Consider the following 22,763-nt stretch of genomic DNA (forward strand, 5'->3'; position numbering starts at 1 on the left):
ATTTCCTCTCTTTGTCACTTTCACTTATAACAATAGCACATATATTTCTTTCCTTAATATATATATATGTATTTCAAATTCATAATTGTTTTTAATCTCAGAATTTATATTTGATTACCACTGTGGTTCTTAAAATTAATAACTTAAAGTAATAAAATTCTCCATCATTTTTAGATAGGCCTAACTTGCATTTATTTTATACTGTGAGTTTTATAGCATTTTTCACTACCTTCCATTTGAAATAGTTACATATAAAATTTCATAAAGTAAAATTCAAAAATAGCATGAAATCAAATGTAATGCAATTGGCACCTGACATCTGAATCTCCAGCTGGTTAGATATATACACTCATTCTGAGTGTTTCTCTGGAGAAGGTCAAGTATATGTGATTTGCCCCATCAGTGATTTAACCACAATTCTTTAATTAATCATGTTTTACACTGATGTTAATATGTGAATTTCCTATCTTAAAAAAATAATATTGGTAACAATAGTGGTTTAAAATTCAAATATATTGTTTTGCTGTTATACTGTATGACTTTCTTTGATGACTTCATTATTTATTCATTGAAAGAAGTAGCACAGTTGTAAAAATAGTCTCTCTGGGACAACTGTGAAGTTTCTGTTAAAATGGAGGAAATAAGTGTGTTTAATTGATCAGTGAATTTATGTCCACTCATCTTCTGTGAAGAATGATGTCTCTGGTAAGGGGAAAAGCAAAAGACAACAACCAGCACAAAAGCAATTTGTGTACTTCTGTGATTCAGTTTACCTCACTGTAATATAGGTATTTCTTTCTTAGACGCTGAGCTTATATTAATTACTGTGGTCTCTTAGATATGCTTGTTTCTTTGATGAGTAGCTGCTTTGTAGAAAATCCTTATTTTATTCTTGAACAAACAAACCCTACACTAGACAAACCCAATCATACATTGATTTGTACTTTCCCTTAGTAGGCTTTAATTCTCTTTCCACCAGGGGCTTTAAGAGACAGCTAGGTATGCTTCAGGTATTTTTTACCTTATCCACCCTTAAATTAATGAGCATGTCTTCTTTAAAAGTCTATAGTAACTTTTACTCTTATTAATACATCTCTTCTCATCTATTCTGGAATTTGGGAGATGTGATTGCAAAAACAAACTCGGCATCAAATTAATCATGACAGTAAACATTTTGATCACTTTATGTCAAGTCTCTAAGTACAGGTGTTACATATGTGATCAAAATTAAACGTATCTGTTCTTCCAGAATGGAAGCTTTTGAATATGGACTTTTTTAGTTGTCTTTGTCCTCAATGAAGTTCCCATTTCTGTAGTTATTAGAATAGAAAAGAATCCATTGGTAATAAAATCATTTTCTTGTGAAGTTATTAGTGGATATATAATCTGAATTAATCATTTTTATAACTCCTATTTTCCTAGTATCTCTACATTGTTGCAAGCAATAGTATAGGAATTTCTGGAATTCATATTCCCTGAAAACATTAAACAGATTAGAAGAATATAAAAATCTATAGGATTATAACTTGGAATATTGAGTGACAGGTAGAGGTGATGAAGTAACAGGGTGGTAAGCAAAACACAAAGAAAATACTGTTCTATTTAATAAGTAATTTACAGCAAGAGTAGTAATTTATAGATGTAATTTTTCATCATCACTAGGATGAACCAACTATTTCAACTAGAGAAAATCACCTGAGTAATTTTTTTGAAGTTTATGAAATCAGAGAATGAAGTGAATTTGAAAGAAAAAGATTACCTTTTGGGATGGGAAAACTATAGTTCTTCACCTATTTTTGTACAGCCTGTAGGTTAAGAATGATATTTGCATTTGTAAATAGTTTAAAAGAAGAAAATTTTGTTACCTATCTGTGTAAATTAATGAAATTTAAATCAATTGATCATATATGTTTGGGTTTGTTTCTGGACTCTGAATTCTATTCTGTTGGTCCATATGTGTATGCTTATACTAATACCACACTGTTTTGATTACTACAGCTTAATAGTAAGTTTTGAAATTGGGTGTGTGAATCTTCCTATATATATTTTCTTTTTTCAATATTGTTTTGGCTATCTGGGGCTGCTTTTGTTCTATATGAATGTGAGGATTGACTTTTTGATTTCTGGTATAGTTTGCTAGTGCTAGGGTGGGCAATAGGGGTGAAATAAGGATGGGATTTTGTGTTTTCATCTAAATATTCTATTGCCACTTCTTCAACCCTATTCGCCACCAACTTATAAATATGAACACTCATAAACTGCTTCTTCTGAACCTAAGCTTGTACATCTAGTTTTTAAATATGTAATATCCAACCAGTGGGGAGAGAGAAGCAGGAAGGGGCAATATAGGAATAGGAGATTAAAAGAGGGTTATTATGGGAGTCTATGAAATCATGTGTGTGAAACTTGAAAATTGTAAAGCACTATAGAATTTAAAGAATCTTTCATTCAATTTAAAAGAAAAATACTTGCCTAGAGAATCTGATGGAGTTTGAATTTCTGTTTTGAACAACATAGTGTTGGAAGGATCATCTCTCTCCCCTGTATGAGGTGTCAGTAAAAATGAATTTCCTCGTATCTCCCTCTCTCTCTCCTCATTGTCACACATAGTGCTTAGCATTGTACCCTCTGAATGGGTGAAGTGGAAGGGGAGCTGATAGTGTGCAGGAGAGAGGATTAGGAATGTTGTTTCTCAGTTAGACAATAGTTCCCATAACCGGGAGACAATCTTTAAAATCTTATACTTTTATTTAAGTACTGACAGTGACTATGACAGAAAATGTTCCTTCCTTTGAGATAGTTTGTTCAATTTTGATTCAGAGAGAGAAGAACATGATAGACTTCTTTAGGAAAGGGCTTATGCCTTGATGATAAAATTAGTGAGAAGTTTCCACACATGTGCTATGGTTTCCAGATGCTTTTCCTTTGCAATGTAGGTGACAGCATTTTATTTTTATAAAAAAATATTTTTATGATTATATTCATGGGAAGGTTGAGAATGTTATACCATGTGTGCTTACACTGCTGACATACTAAATAAAAAGTACATAAATGTTTTGTTTCTCAGGACAGAAAGCAACATGTGAAACATGAACATTACTATTAAACTAGTTGTTAGACATAAGAATGTTAACATGATTGAATAAAATACATAATTTAATTAATTTTGACTATATGTAGGGCAATTTCCAGTACTATGGTTATGTAGAATAATCAATTTGTTAGCAATATGTTCTATGTTGAATTATAACATTTTAGTCTGTTTAAAATTACAAATCTTTTTAAATAAAGATATCACTGGGCTTTAGAAATATCTTTTTTTTAATTTAATTTTATTTATTTTTTATACAGCAGGTTCCTACTAGTTATCCATTTTATACATATTAGTGTGTATATGTCAATCCCAATCTCCCAGTTCATCACACCACCGGCCCCCCCAACCAATTTCTCCCCTTGGTGTCCATACGTTTGTTCTATAAATCTGTGTCTCAATTTCTGCCCTGCAGAATGGTTCATCTGTACCATTTTTTTAGGTTCCACATATATGTGTTAATATAAGATATTTGTTTTTCTCTTTCTGACTTCATTCTGTATGACAGTCTCTAGATCCATCCACATCTCTACAAATGACTCCATTTTTTTTTCCTTTTTATGGCTGAGTAATATTCCATTGTATATATGTACCACCTTTTCTATATGCATTGGTCTGTCAGTGGGCATTTAGGTTGCTTCCATGTCCTGGCTATTGTAAATACTGCTGCAATGAATATTGGGGTGCATGTGTCTTTTTGAATTATGGTTTTCTCAGGGTATATGCCCATTAGTGGGATTGCTGGGTCATATGGTAATTCCATTTTTAGTTTTTAAGGAACCTCCATACTGTTCTCCATAGTGGCTGTATCAATTTACATTCCCACCAACAGTGCAAGAGGGTTCCCTTTTCTCCACACCCTCTCCAGCATTTGTTGTTCGTGGATTTTCTGATGATGCCCATTCTAACTGGTGTAAGGTGATACCTCATTGTTGTCTTCATTTGCATTTCTCTAATAATTAGTGACGTTGAGCAGCTTTTCATGTGCTTCTTGGCCATCTGTATGTCTTCTTTGGAGAAATGTCTATTTAGGTCTTTTGCCCATTTTTGGATTGGGTTGTTTGTTTTATTAATATTGAGCTGCATGAGCTGTTTATATATTTTGGAGATTAATCCTTTGTTGACTCGTTTGGAAATATTTTCTCCCACTCTGAGGGTGGTCTTTTCGTCTTGTTTGGAGTTTCCTTTGCTTTGCAAAAGCTTTTAAGTTTCATTAGGTCCCATTTGTTTATTTCTGTTTTTATTTCCATTACTCTAGGAGGTGGATCAAAAAAGATCTTGCTGTGATTTGTGTCAAAGAATGTTCTTCCTATGTTTTCCTCTAAGAGTTTTATATTGTCTGGGCTTATATTTATGTTTCTAATCCATTTTGAGTTTATTTTTGTGTATGGTGTTAGGGAGTGTTCTAATTTCATTCTTTTATATGTAGTTGTCCAGTTTTCCCAGCACCACTTATTGAAGAGACTGTCTTTTCTCCATTGTATATCCTTGCCTCTTTTGTCACAGATTAGTTGATCATAGGTGTGTGGGTTTATCTCTGGGCTTTCTATCCTGTTCCATTGATCTATATTTCTGTTTTTGTGCCAGTACCATATTGTCTTGATTACTGTAGCTTTGTAGTATAGTCTAAAGTCAGGGAGTCTGATTCCTCCATCTCCGTTTTATCCCCTCAAGACTGCTTTTGCTATTCGGGGGCTTTTGTGTCTCCATACAAATTTTAAGATTTTTTGTTCTAGTTCTGTAACAAAAGCCATTGGTAATTTGATAGGGATTGCATTGAATCTGTCGATTGCTTTGGGTGGTATAGTCGTTTTCACAATATTGATTATTCCAATACAAGAATATGGTATACCTCTCCATCTGTTTGTATCATCTTTAATTTCTTTCACCAGTGTCTTGTAGTTTTCTGCATACAGGTCTTTTATCTCCCTATGTAGATTTATTCCTAGGTATATTATTCTTTTTGTTGCAATGGTAAATGGGAGTGTTTCCTTAATTTCTCTTTCAGATTTTTCATCAGTGTATAAGAATGCAAGAGATTTCTGTGCATTAATTTTGTAACCTGCAACTTTACCAAATTCATTCATTAGCTCTAGTGGTTTTCTGGTGGCATCTTTAGGATTCTCTATGTATAGTATTTTGTTATCTGCAAAGAGTGACAGTTTTACTTCTTCTTTTCCAATTCGTATTCCTTTTATTTCTTTTTCTTCTCTGATTGCTATGGCTAGGACTTCCAAAACTATGTTGAATAATAGTGGTGAGAGTGGACATCCTTGTCTTGTTCCTGATCTTAGAGGAAATGCTTTCCAATTTTTACCACTGAGAATGATGTTTGCTGTGGGTTTGTCATATATGGCCTTCATTATGTTAAGGTAGTTTCCCTGTATGCCCACTTTCTGGAGAGTTTTTATCATAAATTGGTGTTGAATTTTGTGGAAAGTTTTTTCTGCATCTATTGGAATGATCATATATTTTTTCTTCTTCAATTTGTTAATATGGTTTATCACATTGTTTCATTTGCATATATTGAAGAATCCTTGCATCCCTGGGATAAATGTTACTTGATCATGGTGTATGATGCTTTTAATGTGCTGTTGGATTCTGTTTGCTAGTATTTTGTTGAGGATTTTTGCATCTATATTCATCGGTTGTATTGGCCTGTAATTTTCTTTGTTTGTAGTATCTTTGTCTGCTTTTGGTATCAGGGTGATTATGGCCTCACAGAATGAGTTTGAGAGTGTTCCTTCCTCTGCTATTTTTTTGGAAGAGTTTGAGAAGGATAGGTGTTAGTTCTTTTCTAAATGTATGGTAGAATTCACCTGTGAATCCATCTGGTCCTGGACTTTCGTTTGTTGGAAGATTTTTAGTCACAGTTTCGATTTCACTACTTGTGATTGGTCTGTTCATATTTTCTATTTTTTCCTGGTTCAGTCTTGGAAGGCTATACCTTTCTAAGAATTTGTCCATTTCTTCCAGATTGTCCATTTTTTTGGCATAGGGTTGCTTGTAGTAGTCTCTTAAGATGCTTTGTATTTCTTCAGTGTCTGTTGTAACTTCTCCTTTTTCATTTCTAATTTTATTGATTTGAGTCCTCCCCCTTTTTTTCCTGTTGAGTTTGGGTAATGGTTTATCAATTTTGTTTATCTTCTCAAAGGACCAGCTTTTAGTTTTTTTGATCTTTGTTATTGCCTTTGTTTCTATTTCATTTATTTCTGATCTGATCTTTATGATTTCTTTCCTTCTACTAACTGGGTTTTGTTTGTGCTTCTTTCTCTAGTTCCTTTAGGTGTAAGGTTAGATTGTTTTTTTGAAATTTTTCTTGTTTCTTGAGGTAGGATTTTATTGCTATAAAATTCCCTCTTAGAACTGCTTTTGCTGCATCCCATAGGTTTTGGATTGTCATGTTCATTGTCATTTGCCTCTAGGTAGTTTTTGATTTCCTCAGTGATCTCTTGATTATTTAGTAATGTGTTGTTTAGCCTCCATGTGTTTGTGTTTTTTATGCTTTTTCCCCTGTGATTGATTTCTGATCTCATAGTGTTGTGGTCAGAAAAGATGCTTGATATGATTTCAGTTTTCTTAAATTTACTGAGGCTTGATCTGTGACCCAAGATGTGATCTATCCTGGAGAATGTTCCATGCGCACTTGAAAAGAAAGTGTAATATGCTGTTTCTGATGGAATGTCCTATAAATATCAATTAAATCTGTCTGGTCTATTGTGTCATTTAAAGCTTGTGTTTCCTTATTAATTTTGTCTAGATGATCTGTCCATTGGTGTAAATGTGTTGTTAAAGTCCCCCACTGTTATTGTGTTACTGCCGATTTCCTCTTTTATAGCTGTTAGCAGTTGCCTTATATATTGGGGTGCTACTGTGTTAGGTGCATATATATTTATAATTGTTATATCTTCTTGGATTGATCCCTTGATCATTATGTAGTGTCCTTCCTTGTCTCTTGTAACATTCTTTATGGTAAACTCTATTTTATCTGATATGAGTATTGCTACTCCAGCTTTCTTTTGATTTCCATTTGCATGAAATATCTGTTTTCATCCCTTCACTTTCAGTCTGTATGTGCCCCTAGGTCTGAAGTTGGTCTCTTGTAGACAGCATATATATGGGTCTTGTTTTTTGTATCCATTCAGCAAGCCTGTGTGTTTTGGTTGGAGCATTTAATCCATTCATATTTAAGGTAATTATCGATATGTATGTTCCTATGACCATTTTCTTAATTGTTTTGGGTTTGTTTTTGTAGGTCCTTTTCTTGTCTTGTGTTTCCCACTTAAAGAAGTTCCTTTAGCATTTGTTGTAGCGCTGGTTTGGTGGTGCTGAATTCTCTTAACTTTTGCTTGTCTGTAAAGCTTTTGATTTCTCCATTGAATCTGAATGAGATCCTTGCTGGGTAGGGTAATATTGTTTGTAGGTTCTTCCCTTTCATCACTTTAAATATGTCATGCCACTCCCTTCTGGCTTGTAGAGTTTCTGCTGGTTAAGCAGCTCTTAACCTTATTGGAGTTCCCTTGTATGTTATTTGTCATTTTTCCCTTGCTGCTTTCAATAAATTTCTTTGTCTTTAATTTTTGCCAGTTTGATTACTATGTGTCTCAGCATGTTTCTCCTTGGGTTTATCCTGTGTGGGACTCTCTGAGCTTCCTGGATTTAGGTGGCTATTTCCTTTCCCATGTTAGGGAAGTTTTCAACTATAATCTCTTCAAATATTTTCTCGGGTGCTTTCTCTCTCTCTTCTCCTTCTAGTACCTCTATAATGCAAATGTTGTTGCATTAATGTTGACACAGAGGTGTCTTAAGCTGTCTTCATTTCTTTTCATTCTTTTTTCTTTATTCTGTTCTGCAGCAGTGAATTCCACCATTCTGTCTTCCAGGTCACTTATCTGTTCTTCTGCCTCAGTTATTCTGCTATTGATTCCTTCTATTGTAGTTTTCATTTCAGTTATTGTATTGTTTATCTCTGTTTGTTTGTTCTTTAATTCTTCTAGGTCTTTGTTAACATTTCTTCCGTCTTCTCGATCTTTGCCTTCACTCTTTTTCCAAGGTCCTGGATCATCTTCACTATCATTAATCTGAATTCTTTTTCTGGAATGTTGCCTATCTCCACTTCATTTAGTTGTTTTTCTGGGGTTTTATCTTGTTCCTTCATCTGGTACATAGCCCTCTGCCTTTTCATTTTGTCTATCTTTCTGTGTATGTGTTTTTTGTTTCACAGGCTGCAGGATTGTAATTCTTCTTGCTTCTGCTGTCTGTCCTCTGGTGGATGAGGCTCTCTAAGAGGCTTGTGCAAGTTTCCTGATGGAAGGGACTGCAGTTTGTTAGAGCTCCCTTGAGACAACCCAACACTGGAGCCTACCGGGGCTCATTGGTGGGGCTAATGGCAGACTCTGGGAGGCCTCATGATAAGGAGTACTTCCTAGAACTTCTGCTGCCAGTGTTCTTGTCCTCACAGTGAGACACAGCCACCCCCCACCTCTGCAGGAGACCTTCCAACACTAGCAGGTAGGTCTGGTTCAGTCTCCTAAGAGGTCACTGCTCCTTCCCCTGTGTCACAATGTGCACACTACTTTTTGTGTGCCCTCCAATAGTGGAGTCTCTGTTTCCCCCTGTCCTGTTGAAGTCCTGCAATCAAATCCCAGTAACCTTCAAAGTCTGCTTCTCTAGGAATGTCTCCTCCTGTTGCTGGACCCCCTTGTTGGTAAGCCTGATGTAAGGCTCAGAACCTTCACTCCAGTGGGTGGACTTCTGTGGTATAAATATTCTCCAGTTTGTGAGTCACCCACCCAGCAGTTATGGGATTTGATTTTATTGTGATTGTGCCCCTCCTACCATGTAATTGTGGCTTCTCCTTTGTCTTTGGATATGGGGTATCTTTTGTGGTGAGTTCCAGTGTCTTCCTGTCAATGATTGTTCAGTAGTTAGTTGTGATTCTTGTGCTTTTCATAAGAGGGTGTCTATTTCAAACCTTCTGCTGCACTTTCTCATCTTCCATTTTCTTTGGCTTTACTCTCTGATGATAACTTCACTTCCAAATGACATCTGGGGCTAGGAAATCCAAAATCTGTAAGGCAGGTCAGCATGCTCTAGAAATTTCTTATCTTGAGTAAATTCTTAAAGGAAAAGAAGGAAGATTATTTCTTTTATTTCATTTCAAATAATTAGCTGTTTAAGAAGCTGAAATGAGAGTAGGTATAAAGAAAGACAAGAGTTTGCTTATATATTACTGAGAAAAATATCGATTTAAAAGTACACGTTAGAGAGGTCATGAAATGATGGTTTGGAAGATTATGTTCTTGCTTTTCTTATTGACACAGATAAGAAGTATAATCAAAGATAAAGTCATCATATCCGAACAATTAGATAAGATTATTCTATCATTCAGAAGCCCTGTTTTTTATCCATAGCTCAAATTATAAGTAATTTTCTTCTTTAATTATATTGAAAAAATAATTTTATATGGATGTTACAAATTTGCTTTACTCCATTTAAAATTTAGATACTTTAATTCATCTGTGTAGTGATTGCATATTATTGAAATGTCCAGCATCAGCTTTTGATCTGAAAATGTTGTCAAGTATTATGTGCTCCTATTCTCTGTGTGAATATAAGTAAAAAATAGAATAAACCTAGGCATGAAATTCTTATCCCTCTAAGGAACCCCCCCACATTGATGTTGCCTCTTGCATATGTCTCTTTTAAATAGGAAATTTTATTATATATTAATATAATAATATTATATTGTATTATTCTTATTACATTTTATTATATTTTACAATGAAGGGAATAGTTGGCAAACAAATGATGGCTAAGGACAAATCATAAATCTTATACCATCGTTTTGATTAAAATACAATCTGTTTAGATAATGTATAATGTTTTTCTTCAACCCCCACCCCCAGAGCTGAGAAGGGTGAGAAAGTTGAAAAATGGGCACAGATGTAGAGTTTTCCGTGAATACTGCTACTAGACAGTTGATAAATCCCCAGACAAAAACCTGGAATTGTATGTAACTAATAGCCAGACTTTCTCTCATGCATTTACATTTGTACATTCTTTATCCATTAGATAATCCAGAGACTGCTTAGTTAATTTTTTTTTTTTTTTTTTTTTTTTTTTTGCGATATGCGGGCCTCTCACTGCTGTGGCCTCTCCCGTTGTGGAGCACAGGCTCCGGACGCGCAGGCTCAGCGGCCATGGCTCACGGGCCCAGCCGCTGCCGCGGCATGTGGGATCTTCCCGGACCGGGACACGAACCCATGTCCCCTGCATCGGCAGGCGGACTCCCAACCACTGCGCCACCAGGGAAGCCCTCCTTAGTTAATTTTGATTATCTATATAATTGTCAATATAGCAACAACTCCAGATGAGAACAAAAGGAAAGAAATGGGGGGCATTTGGGCCTATCTATAATCATGACAATTGTCATGGGAAACATGGAGGTAAAAATTTTGAAGAAGATAGAATCATACCCAATGAACACACGGGTATAAGTCTGAAAATTTCACTAGCAAAAGCTCTTACCAAGATTTGTCTTCTTTACCTGATCTACTGTTTGGCTCTTTAAAAATTGAAGTTGTACATAAAGAAAATTTGAATTCATTATTTCCTAGGAATCTGAAATGCAACTACCTGAGTAGTTAGGAATTAGTCTATAAGGACCGTATTTTTCTTTGTGTGTTGGGAGAGGCATTTTCAACTATTAGAATAACTGAGTAACCATGCTATGTACCATTCTTTGAATTTCTCAAGACCCAAGTCATACCAGTCATACCTCTTGCTCTTTGATACTAATATTTACACTGCAAATGTATAAATCAAAGTGCAGTTAAGCAAAAATTTTATCACATAGAAAAACAGCTCTCATATCAGAGAAATTTGGATTGTTTTAGAGAATTGTGCCTTGTCATATAATGTGACTTGCATATAATTCACAGTTTAATTCAGGATTAAGTCATATTTTCCTGTTATTTACAATTCTCCATTCTTGAATATGGTACATGTTTCCATTTTTCAACGTCTTATTTTACATCCTGAATGAAAGTTTTATAATTTTCTTAAAAAATAAATATTGTACACATATGCATCCTAGGTATATTTTAATTTATATTGATATTTTACATGGTATTTTAAAAATTATGTTTGCTACTTTATGTTTCTAGTACATGTAATGCTATTGAATTCTGTGAATTCTGGAATTCTATTCATTAGTTTGCTTACTTTTTTTTTTTTTTATTTTTGGTTTATTTAGGTATTTGATCACTGAATAATGAAAACTTGTTTTTTAACCTTTAAATTTTTGTTTCTTCCTGTATTATTTTACTACCCATGATTCTTACATATACTGAATAGAAATATCAGCAAATGTGAATTTATATCTTGTTAACTTCTTTAAGGGAATTCTGTTTTACTGTTAAATATGATGCTTGGATAGATTTTAGAAAATAACTGTTATCTTTTTAAAGAAGTTCTCTTGTGGTTTTAGTGTACTAATACACATTGTCATGAAAAAGTATTTGGATTTAATAAATGTTCACATCTTTTGGAAGTTTTTTAAACTAATTGGTTGACATAATTACTCACAAATTTAAGTTTTCCATTTTAAGTCATTTATGCAATCATGGGATCAATTCTACTTGTTCTTAATAGCTCTCATTTTTCTTTTTTTACCATATTTTTCTCATTGATGATAGCATGACCAGGAAGGATGACTTTATATTCTTTCATTTGAAATGATCTCCCATAAACCCAAAGAGCACTTTCTTATGTTAAATATCTGGATTTTTCATGATCAACTCTAAATATATAAATCAACAGGAAAAATTGTGTGAAAAATCCTATGTTGATTTTTGTCTTTCTGGGGATTCTGCCATTCTTTTTCAGGGAACTTGTTCAGTAAAGGCCCAGATAGTGAATATTTTAAACTTTGAGGCCCATACAATCCCTGTCTCAATTTCTTAAGTCAATTGTTACAGTAGAAAAGCAGACATAAACAGTATATGAAATTAGTATGGCTGTGTTCCAGTAAAACCTTATTATGGATACTGAAGCAATCATTGGCAGAATTGAAGACAGAAATAGACCATTCTACAAAAACAGTTGTAGATTTCAATACCACACTTTCAGTAATAAATAGAACATTTACACAGAACATCAAAAGGAAAATGGGGACTTGATCAACACTATAAACCACCTATACCTAATAGACACACAGAATGCTCCACACAGCAACAGAAAAATATATATTCATCTCAAGTACACATGCAACATTTTCCAGGACAGACCATATGTTAGGCAATAAAACAATTCTCAGTATATTTTAAAAGATTGAAATCATACTAAGCATGTTTTAGGACCACAGTGGAATGAAAGTAGAAATTAATAGCAGAAGGAAAACTGGAAAATATGTGATAATTAAACAACATTGTTTTAAAAATTATGGGTCAAAGAAGAAATCACTAGAGAACTTTAGAAAATATTTTGAGATGCAAGAAAATAAAATCATAACACACCAAAATTTATAGGATGCAACAAAAGCAGTGTTCAGAGAAAAATGTATAGCTGTAAATGCCTACATTAAAAAAGAAGAGGGCTTCTCTGGTGGTGCAGTGGTTGATAGTCCACCTGCCGATGCAGGGGACACGGGTTCGTGCCCTGGTCTGGGAAGATCCCACATGCCGTGGAGAGGCTGGGCCCATGAGCCATGGCCACTGAGCCTGCGTGTCCAGAGCCTGTGCTCCACAATGGGAGAGGTCACAACAGTGAGAGGCCCACGTACAGCAAAAAAAAAAAAAAGGAAGAAGAAATATTTCAAACCAGTAACCTATTTTTTTTTTAAGGGACTAGAAAAATAATAGCAAAGTAAACACAAAGCAAGGGAAAGAAGGGGATAATAAAGATCAGATAAACAAATTGAAAATAGAAAAACAATGGAAATAAACCATGAAACCAAATGTTGGGTTTTTTTTTCAAAAGTTAAACAAAATTGATAAAATCTTAGTAAAACTAGATTAAAAAGAGAGAGAATGTATAATAACTAAAATTGGAAACTAATACAGAAGTATTACTATGACCCTATAAAAACTAAAAGGATTATAAGAGAATACTATGACAAAATTTTTATAAAAATAGATAATCTAGATGATAGAAAAATTCTTAGAAACATACAAATTACCAAATCGGACTCAAATAGAAAATCTAAACACATCTATAACCAGTAAAGAGATCAAGAAATTTAAAATCTCCAAACAAAGAAAAGTCTGAGACTAGATGGCTTCACTGAATGGTAAATTCTACCAAACTACAAAGAATTAACCCCAGTTCTACTCAAACTCTTTCCAAAAAATAAAAGAGGTGGGAACACTCCTAACACATTCTATGAGGCCAGAATTACTCAGATACACAAAGTAATAAAATTACAATCATTACTTCTTGTTAATATAAATACAAGTCCCAACAAAATAATAGCAAATCAAATTGAACAGTACATTGAAAAAGTGATACAACCTAAACAAGTATAATTTATCCCAGGAACACAAGGGCTGTTCAACATAAGAAATCCAATCAATGTAACACACCACATTAATAGAAAAAGGGAAAATTCACATGATTATCTCAACAAATGAAGAAAAAGGATTTTTCAAAATTCATTTATTATAAAAAAACATTCAACAAACTAAGAATAGATCGAGCTTCCTTAACATGATAAAGAGCACTTATCAAAAACCCACAGTTGACATCACATTTATGAGAAACTGAACTCTTTCCCCATAACATCATGAAAAAGAAAAGGATGGCCACTTGTACTGGAAGTTCTAGCAAAAGCAAATAGTCAAGTAAAAGAAATGAGGTCCACAGTGGAAAGAGAAAAATAAAGTTATTTTTATTCTTAAGATGACATAATTCTATATACAGAAAATCTTATAGAACATCTCACCCCACACCGACCAACACACACCGAAACATATACAAAAACTACTAAGCTAATAATCAGATTCTGCAAAGTTGCAGGGTCAGTTGTTTTCCTCTACACTGTCAATGAAATACTGAAAAGGAAATAAAGATTAAAAATTTAATTTATAATAGCATCCCAAAGAATACACTGCTTAGGAATAAATTTAACCAAGGAGGTAAGATGCTTGTACACTGAAAGCTATAAATCATTGTTGAAAGCAGTCCATGTTGAAAGACATCCCATGTTCATGGAATAGAAGTCTTAATATTATTTAGATGGCAATATACCCCAAACTACCTACAGATTCAATGCAATCTCTATCAAAATTCCAATGGTGTATTTTGCAAAAATTGAAAAGCTGGATACTTGCATTCATATGAAACTACAAGGGACCTTGGGTAACCAAAATAATATTGACATAAAACACAGTCAGATGACCCACACTTTCTGATGTCAAAACTTATTGCAAAGCTACTGTAATGAAAGCAGTGTGGTATTGTTGTTGGCATACATAAAGACTAGTAGAATAAAATTGAGAGTCCAGAAATACATCTATGGTCCATTGAATTTTGACAAGAGAACCAAGATCATTTACTAGGGGAAGGAATTGTCTCTTCAACAAAAAATAGTGCTGTAATAAGTGAATAATCATAAAAAAGAAAAAAAAAGGACCTTAGTCTCACTCCATAGGAAAAACTCAAAATGAATCACAACAAAAATATGAGTTAAAATTATAACAAACTATTAGAAGAAACTAGAGATAAATTTTATCACTGAGAATCTGGCAATGAGTTTTTAGATTTGACACCAAAACCACAAAGAACCAAAGAAAAAATAAATTTTACTTCATAAAAACCAAAATTTTTGTACATCGAAGGACATTATGAAGAAAGTGAAAACATAACTGACAGAATGGGAGAAACTATTTTCAAATTGTATGTCTGATAAAAGTTTAGTATCCAGACTATACAAAGAACTCTTACAGCTCGTCAAAAAAAGACAACCCTATTAAACAATGTATAAAAGACCTGGACAGATATTTCTCCAAAGAAGATACATATATGGCCCAGAGCATGAAAAAATGTTTAAGATCATTGGGTATTATGGAAATGCAAATCAAAACCACAATGAGATATCACTTTACACCCTCTGGGATGGCTTTAATCAAAAAGTGAAAATAACAAGCATTGGCAAAGATGTAGAGGAATAGCAATCCCAGTACATAGCTAGTGAGATTGTAAAATGGAGCATCCACTGTGGAAAACATTTTAGTAGCTTCTCAAAAAGTTAAGCATAGAAATAGCATATGACATAGCAATCCCACTCCAAGATTTAGACCCAAGAGAAATGAAAATATATGTCCACACTGAAACCTGTACTGGAACGTTCATAGCAGGATTATTGATGGTAATCAAAAGGTAGAGAAAATATTCATCAGTTGATGGCTGAATAAATACATTGTGATATACATCTGTGTTGTTCAGACAATGGCATATTATTCAGCCATCACAAGGAACAAAGTATTGACACATGCTACAATGAGGATGAAACATGAAAGCATTTTGTTAAGTAAAGGAATCCAGACACAAAAGGTCACAACTTGTATTATTCTTTTATGTAATATATTCAGAATAGGCAAATCCATAGAGACTGAAAGCAGATTAGAGATTACCAGGGGATGGGTGGAAAGAGAAATGAGAAGTGATTACTTAATATGTACAGGGTGTTTTACTGAGGTGATGAAAAGTTTTGAAACTAGACAATGTTGTGAATATACTAAATACCACTGAAATGTACAATTTGAAATGGTTAATTTTATGTTTTATAAGTTTTATTTTTAAATTTTATATCGGAGTATAGTTGATTAACAATGCTGTATTAGTATCAGGGGTACAGTAGAGTGATTCAGTTATACATATACTGTATCTATTCTTTTCAAATTCTTTTACCAGTTAGGTTATTACAGAGTATTGAGCAGAGCTCCCTGTTCTATACAGTAGGTCCTTGTTGGTTATCTATTTTAAATATAGCAGTGTTTACATTTCAATTCCAAACTCCCAATCTATCCTCCTGGCCCTTCCCCCAGTAACCATAAATTCTCAAAGTGTGTGAGTCTCTTTCTATTTTGTAAATAAGTTCATTGTATTATTTTTTTTAGATTCCACATGTAAGCAATATCATATGATATTTGTCTTTCTCTGTCTGACTTACTTCACTTAGTATGATAACCTCCAGTTCCATCCATGTTGCTGTAAATGGCATTATTTCATCATTTTTAATGGCTGAGTAATATTCCATTGTATATATGTACCACATCTTCTTTATCCATCTTCTTTATCGGTCTCATTGTTTGCAAATATTTCCCCCCATTCTGTGGGTTGTCTTTTCATTTTGTTTATGGTTTCCTTTGCTGTGCAAAGGTTTTGAGTTTAATTAGGTCCCATTTTCAAATTTTTGTTTTTATTTCCATTACTCTAGGAGATGGATTGAAACACATATTGCTGAGATTTATGTCAAAGAGTGTTCTGCCTATATTTTCCTTTAAGAGTTCTGTACTATTCAGTCTTACATTTAGGTCTTTAATCCATTTTCAGTTTATTTTTGTGTATGGTAGCAAAGAATGTTCTAATTTCATTATTTTTATATGTAGCTCTTCAGTTTTCCCAGCACCAATTATTGAAGAGACAGTCTTTTCTCCATTGTATATTCTTGCCTCCTTTGTCATAGATTAATGGACCATAGGTGCGTAGGTTTATTTATGGGCTTTGTATCCTCTTCCATTGATCTATATGTCTGTTTTTGTGCCAGTGCCATACTGTTTTGATGACTGTAGCTTTGTAGCATAGTCTGAAGTTAGGGAGCCTGATTCTTCTAGCTCTGGTTTTCTTTCTCAAGATTTCTTTGGCTATTCAGGGTCTTTTGTGTCTCCAAATTTTTAATTTTTGGCTCTAGTTCTGTGAAAAATGTCATTGGTAAGTTGATAGGGATTGCACTGAATCTTAGACTTCCTTGGGTAGTAGTATAGTCGTTTTGAAAATATTGATTATTCCAATCCAAGAACATGGTATATCTTTTCATATGTTTGTATCATCTTCGATTTCTTTGATTGGTGGCTTATAATGGGTTGGCCAAAAAGTTCGTTCATGTTTTCTGTAATATCTTATGGAAAAACCTGAATGAAAATTTTGGCCAATCCAGTAGTTTTCTGAGTATAGGTCTTTTGCCTCCTTAGGTAGGTTTATTCCTAAGTATGTTATTCTTTTTGATGCAATGATAAATGTGATTGTTTCTTGAACTTCTCTTTCTGATCTTTCATTGTTAGTGTATAGAAATGCAACAGATTTCTGTGTATTTATTTTTTATCCTACAACTTTACTGAATTCATTGATTAGCTCTAGTAGCTTTCTGATAGCATCTTTAGGATTTTCTATGTATAGTATCATATCATCTGCAAACAGTGACAGTTTTACTTCTTTTCCAATTTGGTTTCCCTTTATTTATTTATTTTTTCTTCTCTGATTGCCATGGCTAGGACTTCCAAAACTATGTTTACTTTAATAAAAAATTACTAATGAAAATAAAAAGATTAATCTAAATATGTGAGAACAAGTTGTACATAAAAAGAATATTAATATTTCATGTAAAATCAAATGCAACAATATATAGTATTCATAATATTAATAGCAGGTGAAATAGAATTGGGGGAAAAGAATCATTAGAATGATAAATAAGGATACAGTACTCATCACAGTTTTGAACTCATGCCTCAAATGACCCACTATCAAAATATATCACCAGTTATAAAGGGAAATAACAATAAGTATACAGTTTAGTACAATATAAGAGAATATTAAGCTCATACAAGTCAAGTCAATTGTAGAATATTTTTAAAATGCAAATGAATAAATTTACTTAATTCTAACTTGTCAGGAGCTAATTATTTAAGGAAAAAAGTGAAGGAAAAACATGATCTCAAAAAACATCTGGACAGGGGGCTTCCCTGGTGGCGCAGTGGTTGAGAGTCCGCCTGCCGATGCAGGGGACACGGGTTCGTGCCCCGGTCCGGGAAGATCCCACATGACGCGGAGCGGCTGGGCCCATGAGCCATGGCCGCTGAGCCTGCGCGTCCGGAGCCTGTGCTCCGCAACGGGAGAGGCCACAACAGTGAGAGGCCCGCGTACCCGCAAAAAAAAAAAAAAAAAAAAAAAAAAATCTGGACACACATAAATTAGTAAATTATTTAAAACTTTAAATGACATTTTATTGTTATATTATTTTAAATATATACAATTAGGTATACTCTTTATTTTATGAGAGACATTTAATGCTAATACTAAAACCTGACACAGATTCCTGACATAGAAAATAAATCTATAGGCAAATCTTACATACCAATAGATGCAAGAAAATTTAATGCAAAAGTATCCTATAATTTATGTAAGGACTTTTATAGTCATGCAAGGAATAGCATTAAGTCATAAATTAGATTAATGAATTCAATCTATAAGTTAAATAAAATTCAGCAAAAATGTATACTATCCTATATACACTATGAGCCAATATGAGGCTGTGACTTTTTGGACACTTTTCAAAAAGTTAAGTATAATTTTATGATTATTTTCATATAATTTATCTACATATGTTATTAGTAATATTCCATAAAATAATTGCTTTTATTTTACTGTTTTTAATTTATTATTACTTGAGTATTAATACTATTACCTTTTTAATACTTGTTGTGTCTGGTCAATTTACTGAACAGTCAATACATCCTATGATGTTTGTAATTTAATCATTTCATTTTTTATTGTTGTTCAATTGTATCACCAAGACAGAATGATATGTCTGTATTCTTGCAATGATTAAATGCTATAATTCTATTTCCTTATTACTAAATTGTCTATATTTGCAGGGTAATTTTATGTAATGTTGAGATAATATGAATTACAATGCTTGGTGATTATGTGAATGCCTCTAATGTTTCACTATTTAGTTATTAATTTGAGAGGGACATACTTCTTTTCTCAGTTTATCAGTACTCTGTGCAGGAGTTTATTCAATAACCATTCAGAACATTCTAAATTAATTTTGTGCTTTATTGAACTTTATGGAAATTGTAGTGGTAGAAATATGTATGTGATTTTAAAAAATATGCTACCTGCTGCATAAAACAAACCCCAACATTTCAGTTGATTTATACAATAGAGGTTTATATTTCACTCTTGCAGTAATTAAATATGGTTTTCCTTGTTCAGCACGAAGTTTTTCTCCATATGGTAAATCATGGATCCAGTATCCTTGCACTGTATGCTTTTACCATTTATTAGGACCTCTTAAAAGGAGTTTGCTTTAGTGCCACTGAAAGTGCTACTTTGGTGCTCCTGAAAGTGTGCTTTAGTGCTACTTGTCATTTCCACTCTAATGCTTTCCCAGGGAACTAGTTACATAGTCTGACCTACATTCAAAGGAGATAGGAATGGGGTAGGACTGGAAAATGCTCTCCCTGGATGGACAGCATCTTTTAAGCAGCAACTCTTTTTATAAATGTTGGAACATGAATAATTAACAGTTAATGCTACAAGAGTGACTACCTATAATTGCTAAGACTACTTATTTTAGCATCACTCATTTCTACCTTAATCTCTTTTTTAAAAAAGAACATAATGCAGTGGTACTAGAATATAATATTTATAACCACAATTTGTCTACTCTTTCTGTACTGATAATATTTTGTGAGGTTTTCAGTGCCAGAGCAAGGACAAAACTATTAAAGATATAATAAATATTTTAGTGTATATTAAATGCAAAGATCTTGATAAAACATATATTTAGTTATTGAGTGACACGTTATTCATTTTATATAAACTGACTGCATGTTTATAAATCATTATACTCAGATTCAAAAAGTATTAAGATTTTTATATAAAAAAAATCAATACCTATTTCTTTAAACCAAAGTTTTGAATGAGTAAAATCACTTAGTATCATTTCAATTGCTTTCTCTGTTGTAATATACTAGGTAGACTGTCCATGTGTATTTGCACATAATGAACTAAATAATTTCAGACAGGTCTGTGAGTCTATCTTGAAGACAGAGGTAAAAGTGAAGCAGTTAGACTGGTTGATTTACCTTTGAATATTTAAGACCCACCACAATGATATTTAAACAATGTAGTAGTCTTCAAACTTGTGACAAAATCACCTGACAGGCCTATCAACAAGAAGTGGTCTGAAAAATATAGACTTCAGTGAGATTTATAAATAGAAAGTTTACTTTTTTTTTAATATCCCAAAGGACAAATTTGCCTAGGGTATTATATGACTGAAATGGTGATCCATTTAAGATCTTGATCTTGAATTATTGTTTGTAGCTGGTTGTAAGAGCAAATTACTTTCACAAGAGTGAGCATGAAGATTGAAAAAAACACAGTATGGCAGTTTTGCTAATAATTACAACCCTAAGCTACTTGATAGATGAGTATTGGTAATTAAACCATTGGATGTAATGGGGACCTATATGATTCACTTCTCAAGAAAAAAAAGGGACATGAAATAACAAATTAATGTGATACTTAAGTGACCACTCTATGTTCACACATTTTCCAGCATTAGAGGGAAACCGAAATAAATACTCCAATCTCTTTTTTGGTTTAAAGCAATTGGAAAGGATATTAATGGGGTCTAATATCAATGTTGACAGCAGAGAATAGAGAAATGAAAGGCTGTAGTAATGAAGTCATCATAAAGAGGGATGGAAAAACTAGGCAGGTAAAATTTGAGAAGAAAAGAGGAACTATATGGATTTCACTTTTTCAAAGATGTAAATGAAGGAATAATTATAGTGTGTTGCCAGATTCTCTCCTTATTCACTCTTCTCCCTTTCTTCCTCCTTCCCCCTCTCTCTTTCTTCTTTCCTTCCTTCCAGCTATTGCATATAATATTAAAAGGATTATTATTTTTTTCATTTATTTGGATAGTCTATGGAAAATACTTATTAGGCAGGACACCTTTCACTACAGAGAAGCTTAAGAAACAATAGAACGACTGTGACATACAGGATGCATTGAAGGAAGCAAGGGCCCAGAGTTAGGGATATAAACTGTGGTTGGAGAAAGTCACAACTAGGGATAAATTTTGTCTTGGTTCCCCTTCCCTTTCCCTATGTGGATTTTCCCTCCCATTTTTTCTTCTCATTTAATTTCAGGCTTTTAGTATTTTTAAGATGAGTGTAGGTACATCTACATAAAGAAATGTAATATGAAAAATATAAAAAAGTGGAAATAATAAAATCCACTCAACTCAGAGTACTGAGTTCTAACTGTGCTAGAGCAGTTCCTGAAGATCACATAATACTTTTCTATTTCCCCTTATGTAGTCAGAATATAAAACTGATCCAAATTATATTGTTGCTTTTTTTTTTTTTTTTTTGCGGTACGTGGGCCTCTCATTGCTATGGTCTCTCCCGTTGTGGAGCACAGACTCCGGACACGCAGGCTCAGCAGCCATGGCTCACGGGCCCATCCGCTCCGCGGCATGTGGGATCTTCCCGGACCGGGGAACGAACCCGTGTCCCCTGCATCGGCAGGCGGACTCTCAACCACTGCACCACCAGGGAAGCCCAGCTTATTTTTTGTTTGTTTGTTTAAAGAAAGCATCTTCGGTAACAGTGGAACTTAGAACACTTCTTAGAACACTTAAAATGAATCATGAAGTCCTGCAACAAAAACTGAAAGTGAAAAAATATCTTACCAAATTATAAGAATAATTGTACTTTCACTCAATATTCACAAATACGAGTATAAAACTTCTATTACCTAGACTCTGTGTCTTTAATTAATCCTGTTTCATTAACTCCAGTGAACTCTTGTAAGAGTAGAATGCAAAGTAATGTTTCTGAAAGTGTTCATTCTGATGCCCAGGCTCCAGCAATTTTTTTTTTTTTTAAATTAATTTATTTATTTATGGCTGTGTTGGGTCTTCGTTTCTGTGCGCGGGCTTTCTCTAGTTGTAGCGAGCGGGGGCCACTCTTCATCGCGGTGCGCGGGCCTCTCATTGTCGCGGCCTCTCTTGTCGCAGAGCACAGGCTCCAGATGCGCAGGCTCAGTAGTTGTGGCTCACGGGCCCAGTTGCTCCGCGGCATGTGGGATCCTCCCAGAACAGGGCTCGAACCCGTTTCCCCTGCATTGGCAGGCAGACTCTCAACCACTGCGCCACCAGGGAAGCCCCTCCAGCAATTTTTATCAAGCCTAACAACTCATCAGAGTCTTGAAGATATCTCTGTGGAATTTTACACCACAGATGCATTGTGCTTTTTGGATCAGTTATCTGTATCACTTGCATGCTATCCCAATAACTAATCCTGAAATTTGAGTAATTTTACACAATTCTTTTAACCAAGATTATTGAAAAATATTGTGTACAGACATCCTCAGTTCTTTGTCTCATTCAACCTAATTTTCTATTTCTTTACTATATTAAAGTATCAATCCAGGTAACCGAAATGAATATTCCATTTTGATCTAAAGACTTATGAATAGGCAGAAGACTAGACAAGTTGTCAAAGTCCCTTCCTGTCTAGAGAATTGGCATTTGGAAATATAAATAAGTAAATCTTTCTTCTAGTTTACATGTTGGATAGTAATTTTATTGTGTCATTTTTCTGAGACCATGACACATTTATTTGCATTTTTAATGTTCTTTCATTGTTTTATT

This window comes from Phocoena sinus, chromosome 3 (assembly GCF_008692025.1).
Source record: "Phocoena sinus isolate mPhoSin1 chromosome 3, mPhoSin1.pri, whole genome shotgun sequence".
Taxonomy (NCBI): domain Eukaryota; kingdom Metazoa; phylum Chordata; class Mammalia; order Artiodactyla; family Phocoenidae; genus Phocoena; species Phocoena sinus.